We start from the raw sequence: 9746 nt of genomic DNA on the forward strand, positions 1-9746 counted from the left end.
CCAGGGTCCAGTGACCTTGCACGGCTTAGGTGGAGGCTATATGAGGAGTTAGTGGAGTGTACCACGAACGATCCGCTGGTGGAGCGGCTACATCTGTCGAGGGGGGAAGTTCTCTCGCTTTGGAGTTGGGCGCCTGCCAGTAGCTACATTAATAATGCAGAATTTTCGATAACGTGGAGGCTAGTTCGGGATGCGTTGCCTCTCTTCGACCGACTTGCCAGGGATTTTAGGGATGCTGATTATTATTATCCCCGTGCCCACGCTGCAACGATGAGGACGAAGATGAAACGCGTGAACACGCGTTCTTTCTTTGCAGCGGGGTGCGGAGTCTCTGGAGGTATGTCGAGGAGGTAACGGCTCGCATCGACCCCGAGCGGTCGGTGCCACTTGATTTGGCGTACGTGGTTGACAATGTGGACCCGCCGTTTATCAGGGAGAAACGGGCGGTGTTTCTGGCAATACTGGCTGTAGCTAGGTTAGTGACGTGGGTTTCACGTCTGGGCATTGTCTATGAGGGACGATCTGTTTCCGATCAGGATCTGGTTGTTTATTTTAAGCATCAACTTAAAATAAAAATCAGATGTGATTTGAAAAGATTGCCCCGCATAGACTTTGATAGGAGATGGGTGCACAACACTAGTTTGTGCATCCGACGAGGAGCTAGGTATGAGCTTGTGTTTCCACCCTAGTAGTATTCGTCTGGAGGTGCTGAAGTTTCGATTGTCGTGCACTCGGAACCCAGCCCCTCATATGTTGATACGGAGTTTACCCCGTAATCATGGGTAGGAGTAGGTTTGCTAGTTAGGCAGAGTAACCACCTACAGTGGAAAGCATATACGTTATTTAGGGCCTAGACTAGGGTGTATGTGAGTTTGATCCTGTCCCCTATAGATCTTTGTTTTTTGATAGATTGGCACTAGGAGAGCTTCCAATGATGCCCAAAGTCCACCAGTTTTATTTTGTCCCCGGCCTGTTTTTACCCCTTACGTACATTATCTTGGAAGACGCCATCCATCCCTGTTATCCCCGACCCTAATTTATTTTCCATACAAGTCCCTAGTTCCTCCACTCCCTCCTAGGGAACGACCTGCTTGCTTTTACCCTTCCCCCCCGGGGGAAGTGGACCGGAAGACAGTAGGCGTTTCATACGACAGACCAGCCGTTAGGTAGGAAGGGTCCCCTTACTAACCCGCCCCCATAGGCATTTTATTAAGTTGTTTTCTTTTTCTTTCTTTTTGGGTGTATTTTAGTTTGCCCCCCTCCCCATCATCTCACCCCCATTTATATAAAAAAAAAAAAAATGCCCAAGTTTGTACATAAAGTTTTGTTTTGTTTTGTATATAATCTCTTTTTTACAGAATGAATGTCGTCCGCCATCCCGTTAAGCTGGGGAGCTGTCATTTTAAGTAGGTCCTGGTAAGCATATAGGCGGATGTGTTATGATAGGAACTAGTATAGGTTTTATTTTTCTAAATAAAATACTTGCTTTCCAACACAAGTCTAGTTTGCAAATTTAGCAAAGTCCCGTTTTCTTCCCCACTTCCCCCTTACTGGCCTTGGTGCCTAAGTTGTATCGGACCCCAAATGAGGGCCTGGCAGTAGATAATGCCAGGTCCGGGGCCGGTACAACTAAATATCATCTGTTCTTCAGATGCTGCACTTCTATTTCTTGTTCTCTTTCGGTGGAGGAGAAATCCTTCACGACTGAGACAATTTTTATTTTTGTACCTTTTCTCCACGTTAAAAAACGACCCTGGTGTCTAACTCTGTCCCATGGGGAGGCATAGTAAATAGGTACATAATCAAGTTACCTGAATTGATGTTTTTCAATAAAAGTTTAAAAATAAAGCTGTAGTGTTGTTTTCTTTAGGGCAACAACATTATTGTTCCACCCGGTACCACCAGAAAAAAACAAAATGGAAACAACGAATAACAATTTTTGGCTAGAAACAAAATGTAGTATCTGTTCTGATACTACACTCTACCGTTTCTGTATTTATCAGTGGATGAGAAATCTTTCATGACTGAGATAATTTTTATTTTTGTTCCTATCCAGACTGTCTCTTTTTGGGAATTTTGATTTCCCCACATTAAAAACCGACTTTGTGTCTAACTCTGCCCTCGTGGGGAGGCAAGTAAATAGGAACAATCTAAATGTATTAAAAAATCTTTACGTTATAAAATTGAACGCACATATGCCTGCTGTGATTCAATAATCAGTATGAAGATTAATTCTTATGAACAAAACAGGATTAATCTTAATCTTAATAATAACTGATAATCTATAATATAAATCGTACCTGTCTGTTTAAATGTATGTATGTATGCATATCTGCCTAAAACTTTCGACGGTGGCGACGGATTTTCGCGAGATTAGTATTGCTTGGAAGCACGACCCTCCGGACGACAAATATCGAAAAATTGACTAAAAACATTAATTCCTTTACCGTCAACTGAGCACTTTTCTACAGGGAGGGGTCGCTTTTTTCGCTGATATTTTCGAAAGTCTTCCCCTCTTTTCGATTGGCTAGCCTTAATTTGAACCACTTCCTTTTGGCGATGGGCACAACAGCAAAGACGTCACTTTTTTCATGTTCTTTTCCTTCTTCGCGGTATGGGTTCGAGCCTGCCTACTATCACTTGTTTTTTGTTCAACACACACCTCCAATCTCCCGGGCAACGCGGGGCACACAGGCTTGTCTATAATAAAAATATTTCCTTTATGTTTAAATATATGTATGTATGTATGTATGTATGTATGTATGTATGTCTACCTAAAACTTTCGACAGAGGCGACAAATTTTCACGAGATCGGTGTCTTTTTTAAGCACGACCATGCGGACGACAAATATCGAAAAATTGTCTAAAAACACTAATTCCTCTAATCTCACATGAGCACGTTTCTACAGGGAGGGGTCGCTTTTTTCACAGTTATCCTCTCTTTTCGATGGGCCCAACAGCAACGTTTTTTTCCCCCTTCGCGGTATGGGTTCGAGCCTGTCTGCCTACTACCACTTTTTTTCTTGCTCAATACACACCTCCAAACACCCGGGCAACGCAGGGCACCCAAGCTAGTCTTAAATAAAGGAGCATATATATTGATTTCTCCACATTAAAACCCGACTTTGTGTCTACCTCTGCCCTCGTGGGGAGGCAAGTAAATAGGAACACTATATATGTATACTGAACACCAGTAAATTCACCGAAATTCTTAATGCTGCAATATTTTAAGTTATAAATTATAATGAAAAAGATAAAAGAAATAACATTTTTCGCGCACATAAAATATCTTGTTTAATTTACCTTTTGAAGTAAAACAAATCTCAAGTTTCACATTAAATAAGATTTGCGTGTGATAGTTGTAGGAAGTAAATTAGTATTGATAAAAAATAATTTATTTACTACTCTCTTAGCATTTTTAGAAGACATCCACACCAAACACCATCCGTTTTTCCTTAATTTAAAAGGTATAACTTGTATAAACCGATTATATCTATATAATAAAGCCAACGTCCGTGCGTGTGTCTATCTGTCGATACACGAATTGATTATATAATGTTATAAATTGAATTTTAAAAATTCTTAATGCGGCAGTATTTTAAGTTATAAATTTATTATATTTTTTACTAGAATATCTTGTCATTTCCTTTCCAGTTTTTGTAACTAGTTCTTTACTTTTCCATGTTTAACCATATTGTTTTTCATGCTCGCATTTTTCTATTGTAATCCATGATTTTTTCAGGCTTCCAATAAATTCACTTTTTATTTATTTAATTTCAGTCGTATCTTTTTGCTCATACAAACACATATGTAATAACAATGTACAGCACTCGTCTGCTTTCAATAAAATCCTCTCAATAATCTCCCTTTCATGCTTTCATTAGTGAATTAGTAGCAACAGTAGTCGCTGAAGCGACGTGGTTGCTATTGAAACCAGTAATAAAAACATCGCGCACCTCCTTATATATTTTTTACAATTTTGAACACCAGTAAATTCACCGTAACTTTTGTTTTACTGAACGAAAATTGAAAAATTTTATTTTCAATATATAGCTGTAATAAGTGTTTGAAATTTGGTCGAAAAATGAGTGAGCGGTGAAGATTTAAAAGAGTTCTGAATGACTAAAACTGCAACTTAACTATATCATTCAAACACGGTAGTGTTTAAATGATATATATATATATATATATATATATATATATATATATATATATATATATATATATAGCAAACAGTTAATAAAACATGTTAAAACACTTTGAAAAGGAGTTAAAAACATATTTAATCTGAAAAGGAAACACTTGATAAGTGGATAGTCCTTAATCCACGGAGTTTCGAAGAAATACTTTCCTTCTCATCAGAGGGTAGGAATTAGCAAAATGGGATCGGATTTTGCATATAAAAGGATTTGACGAAACAACAAGTAAGTCAAAGATCTTACTTGATAACAAAAAGTGAAGCAGAGGGAATATGGTGAAGAAAAATTATTACACCTGAATGGATAGTCTGGTGAAAGGTGAATAATTCAATGACGGTAAAATCCAAAAATATAACCCCAAGAAAGTAAATTGAGTTTCCATTTGCACAAGTAAAATCCAAGGAAATCACGTAATTGGAAGATGGTCCAAAATAATCCAAAAGGCCGAAATCCATGGAATAATTCACAAATATGTACAAAGAAAAGAAAAGGGGAAAATTTCAATAATATTACGCCTGTGCTAATATATATATATATATATATATATATATATATATATATATATATATATATACATATATATGAGCAAACAGTTAATAAAATATGTTAAAAACACTTTGAAATGAGTTAAAAACATATTTCATCTGGAAAGGAAACACTAGATAAATGGATAGTTCTTAATCCGCGGAGTTTCGAAGAAATACTTTCATTCTCATCAGAGGGTAGGAATTAGCAAAATGCGGAATCGGATTTTGCATGCAGAAGTATTTGATGAAACAACAAGTAAGTCAAAGATCTTACTTGAAAACAAAATAAGTTAAGCAGACGGAATATAGTAAAGAAAAAGGTGATTACACATGAATGGATAGTCTGGTGGAAGATAAAAAATCCAGTGACGGTAAAATCCAAATGTAAAACTTCAAGAAAGTTAAAAGAATTTCCATTTGTACAAGTAAAATCCAAGGAAATCCCGTAATTGGAAGAAGATGGTCCATAATAATCCAAAGGCAGAAATCCATGGTATAATTCACAAAAATGTGTACAAAAAAAAAAAAAGATTCCAATAATATTAATAAAAGAAAAATAAGATGTGTTTTTCACTCTACTTCCGAGATATAAATATAAATAAGAAAGATTTGGGAAGAGAAAGAAGAAAAAATGATGATAAAGTTAATATATAAATATAAAATAAAGGGAAACAAAAGTCAAAATGACCCAGACAGGAAATATTAAAGGCGCGAAAAAATATATCGGACAAAATAATATAGGTCAACTGAAATGTACAGGTCATCACTTAAAAAAATGTCAGCAAGAGTTGTTAAACGACACTAAAAGGAGAATCAAAATAAATATATAGAAAATAAAGAATAAATAAATAAATAAATAAAATATAGTAAAAAATAAAATATAAAATATAAAACAAAATAAAATAAGAATAAAAATTAAAAAAAAATTATTTAAGGGGAGAGGATGGCCGGTATCTGCAAATTCAGCAGAAAAAAAGTAAGTAAATGCATATAGTAAAATGAAAGTGTGGGTAGATTGATATATAAGATAGATAGGAAAGTTTAAAGAATAAAACAGAAAATGCAGATAAAAAACCGGCCATGCAAAGAAGAGATAAAGAATTAAAATAAAGGATTATTAAATTATAAAGTATTAAGAAGTATGTTGAAAAACGATAAAGTTAAAGAAAAATCTTTATATCAATATAAAGGGTAAAAGTAATAACTATGTAATTTCAAAATTGCCATAATTAAATTTGGACTTATGTTTACAAAAAAAGATCAGTTCATTTTTAGAATTTATTATATTGTTACTTTGAGGAGAAGTAATTATAGTTATAGCTTCGGTTGTGCAGAGGCGACATGATTCAGAGCCTGGAGTATAAGACTTAACTTTTTTTATAATAGTCCATTTGATTAAGAAGGGAGTATTGTTAGAGTTAAGTTTTTTTATTAAAGTGGTTAGAGAAGTTCCTTGGTTATTATTAGAATCATGGTTGTTAAAAGAAGAAATGTGGTTTGATATTCTTTTCTTAATTAATGTTTAAGTAGCGCCGATATATGTATGTACTTTATTAAAAGCTCGAGGTCTGGTATTAATATTAATTTGCTGATTTGTATTAGTTAAATAGTTTGAATTTTGTTCATAGTGTTCAGCAAATGGTGGGACAATGTTTGTATGAGGACTATTTTGGAGGGGATAATGAGTGTTGTTAGTGTTAGGATGGCTGTTAGGAGAATTATTATTATTATTATTATTATTATTATTATTATTATTATTATTATTATTACTAGTTGTATGATTGTAGATGGAAGGGCTGCTCGAGTGGTGTATTGGATTAGTAAGTATATCAGATGGAGGATGGGAAGAAGAATAACTTGAAGACGAAATATTAGTGTCTGTTATGGGAGGATTGCGTAGGAGCTCAGTAATAGTGCAAGAATATATAACATCTTTATGGATGCAATCATTATTGAGTGGGCAAAGATGTTTGTTATTACAATTACAGTTAGTTTTGTGTTTAATTGGGAAAGGGATTTTTTGAGCTGATTTAATTTTTTTGTTATTAGATGTTAAGATTTTTTGTGCTAAATAAGGCATTGTTGAATAAGAAATCCGGATTGAATTTTTATTGAAAATAGAACTATATCTGTGTGGGTATTTGAAAGAGTTTTGTACAATGTTGAAGAATTCCTTAGGTATATTAGTTTTGACATTTAGGCTAAATGGAGGATTAAACCAAAGATTTTTCTTTCTCCTGATGCGACTAGGTGGGTTATGTATATATATATATATATATATATATATATATATATATATATATATATATATATATATATATATATATATATAATTATACGATTCATATTTAAATTTCAGGCAGTAAAAATAATAAATTTTTAAACAAAAATTATTATTTGAAACAAAGGAATACAAGAAATGTGAGGTTCTTTTCGTTAATCCATGGATTTTCGATGCATGGCTCATCTCTTTAGAGTAAATATCTTTAGCAAAATAATCATGATAGATAAACATAATTTTACTGTTTTGCACATATACTGAACATTAATTAAAACTATTTTTAAACGAACAAAGAGTTTGTTTTTATTTATTTATTTTTTTTTTATTTTTATTTTCCTACTTTTTTCACTCGTTGTTTAAAAAGACATGTACATTTTTGCAGTTTATGACTATAATAAATTGCGGTTAAACTTAATACCGTAACCAGCAAATTCTAGCACTGCGACAAATATAATTTGCTGATTTTCTTTCTGTCCTCTGATGGGAGGAATAGCAAGAATAGCATTCTTTGAAACTCTGCGGAATAAGGACTTTGAAAATTGTATTTTTTTTAGTATTTAGTGGAAAAATTAATTTAATTGTAAATTTCAACTGCCAGTTTTAATTTCTTTTCTCTTACACACACACACACGCGCGCACACGCACACACACACGCACACACACACACACACACACACACACACACATATATATATATATATTCTTGTAAGTTTAACCTTTATAATTATATATAAAAAATTTTTCAGGCCTTTCGTTGGAATATTCTTCTTGTCCGAAAGTCAATCAATCTCCTTCAATCTTTGAATGAAGTTGCTTTTTTCGAATTCACAAAAGTCCTAATGTTATTTCAGGCATCACTGTTGTTTACTGTGAAACATTATTTCGGAAATTTTAAAATAAAGCCCTATAGTAAATCATGGCTCCCCAGCAGTGTTGATCAAATACTACTTCACTTGAAATACAAGAACAAACGGATCTAGTTTTCTGCTTTAGATTGATAAGACTGACATATTCATGCTATGAAAAATGTCTTCCTTACCTATCATCCGACATTGTTATTTATAGCGTTTGGATGAATCAATTATATCACTTATCAACCTACATTTATTTATATATTTACATAAATTACAATTTTTACACGTAAATTAAATTTTATGAGCCACATCACAAATCTGTTTTCGAAATATTAAGGACAAGATCAATTTTGTTTGTCACATTTGCTATATAATTGGCTGAAAAATGCGACGCGCGCTCTTTGTTTAGAGCACTATAAAAGTAATGGACGAACGTTTGTTTAAATAGACATTTGGCGAGATTATTTGCGGGCGCCATTGCCGTGGGTCGATCGGTAGAACTGCTGACTGTCAACGCGATGGTTCGAGGTTCAATACTCGGCTTGGGAGAGGTGCTAGTCTAGCGACACTGATGAGTTGTGATGCAACGAAACGACTGTATGTCGATGACTCCAAATATATATATATATATATATATATATGCATAGATCATCGTATAACGATTTAATCACTGTCTGGCTGACGTAAATGAACATTTAAAAATTAAAAATGTTTAAATTCAACGCTATTTCACGCGGTTAATGGTAGTCGAATTGATTAGGTCTTCGCTAATCGAGCCAGAGATGTCTCGTGGTGCGCGGTTCAAATCGTTCGACTGGTATTAATCGTGACACTCTGCACTGAAGATTCCCGAAAGGATGAAACACTAGTGTCTGTAGGTATTTAATTATTGTAGTAAAAAAAAATAATTATATATATATATCTATATATATAAAAATGTAAAGTTGGTTCGTTCTAAACAAATAAAACCTTATTTCTAAGTTACCAATTTATTTGAAATTTTCAGACAACCCATCTTTAGAGTCGAGGTATGTTTTTATGTTATTGAAAGAAATTTACCTCGCGATTTATTAAAATTAAAATATTAAATAAAATAAATATATTTTTTTTACTGCGAATCTGTTCTGTTGATAAAACTGAACTTCCGGTTCGATTCATTTCACAGCCACGAATTGACGAAAGATTTCATTTTCTGTTAACTCGATAAGTAAAAAAACCCCAAAAACCCTTACTCATGTAGAGAGTGATCCGTGCTGAAATAATAATGTTATTATTTAAAAAGCCATTCTTAACATGGGGAAGGGAGGGTGTTTTGTACCTATTCTGTACTTTAACCTTACAATTGAATAAAAACATATCATAAAACTTTAAACGTGGAAAACGATTTTAAAAAAATAGCGCGGATCACTCTCTGCATTAGCACACACACACACACACACACACACACACACACACACACACACACACAAAAAAAATAATCCTATATTTTAAAACTTTAAATTCATTTATGTACTTATGTTTTTTAAATTTTATTTATGTTAAGGCTTCACTCATGAAACATTACGTTTTAATTGTTTAGTTTATTTTCACGGCATTGTTTACATAAAAAAAGTTTGTTTTAACTTTTTCTCAACTGTTTCATTTTTACGACATGCCTCAACGTATTATAAACACCCTAACCCCCCCCCCCATGTTAAAAAAAAACGCCCGTCCATAAACCTCGAAAGCCGTTCTTAACATGGGGAAGTTAGGGTGTTTATAATATGCTGGGGCGAGTCGTAAAATTAACGAAGTTGCTATCTATTATTTATTGCAAAAATTGCTTGAAATTTATTTATTTGACAAAAAAATTAAATTTTGGTACTCCTTGGGCGTTGAGTTTCAT

The sequence above is a fragment of the Euprymna scolopes genome, chromosome 32 (genome assembly GCF_053919585.1).
Source record: "Euprymna scolopes isolate OS-2025 chromosome 32, ASM5391958v1, whole genome shotgun sequence".
In the NCBI taxonomy this organism is placed as follows: Eukaryota; Metazoa; Mollusca; class Cephalopoda; order Sepiida; family Sepiolidae; genus Euprymna; species Euprymna scolopes.